The sequence below is a fragment of the Ceratina calcarata genome, unplaced genomic scaffold (assembly GCF_001652005.2).
Source record: "Ceratina calcarata isolate Rehan_Ccalc_2016 unplaced genomic scaffold, ASM165200v1 scaffold494.2, whole genome shotgun sequence".
Classification (NCBI taxonomy): domain Eukaryota; kingdom Metazoa; phylum Arthropoda; class Insecta; order Hymenoptera; family Apidae; genus Ceratina; species Ceratina calcarata.
The window spans coordinates 957-1,341 of record NW_017173765.1 but is presented as its reverse complement, the minus strand read 5'-3'; the positions used below and the strand labels follow the sequence as shown (position 1 = coordinate 1,341).

General features: G+C 37.7%; 1 protein-coding gene across 1 annotated transcript in view; it reads left to right on the top strand.

Annotated features, from left to right (window-relative positions):
• The first annotated feature begins 25 nt into the window (after positions 1-25).
• The window catches only part of LOC113464724 (GTPase-activating Rap/Ran-GAP domain-like protein 3), a 1,277-nt gene continuing 917 nt past the window's right edge, over positions 26-385 (top strand). Inside the window, exon 1 of the mRNA XM_026816204.1 lies at positions 26-217. The gene's annotated coding sequence lies outside the window, so the exon portion shown is untranslated. The remainder of the gene's footprint in view (positions 218-385) is intronic.

Below are 385 nucleotides of genomic sequence, written 5' to 3'. Positions count from 1 at the left end.
AGTAGATGCATTGAATTATACTTCGCGCACCTAATGCTTCTTTTTACGATTATGTGTCAGTATAATAAAAATTATATTGAAAACACGTTTGTCTATAGTACATCAAAATTATGTCGCCGCGGATCAGGAGAGGAATCCTCTATTTCTGTCAGTCGTAACAAGCGAAGTCAGTGACCAATACGTACCGCATTACAGAGTCATTCTGTGGCGAAAAACCGTGAGTATTTGTCATGCACTAAAATTAGACGTAATTGCTCGATTATTGTCGCTCCGATGCTATCTTCTCGACAATTACATGTACGGAACAAGGTTCTTAGAAAATAAGTCGAGTCATTCGCAACCGATGACGCAATTGATACAAATCATTCATCGCCAATTATTATTT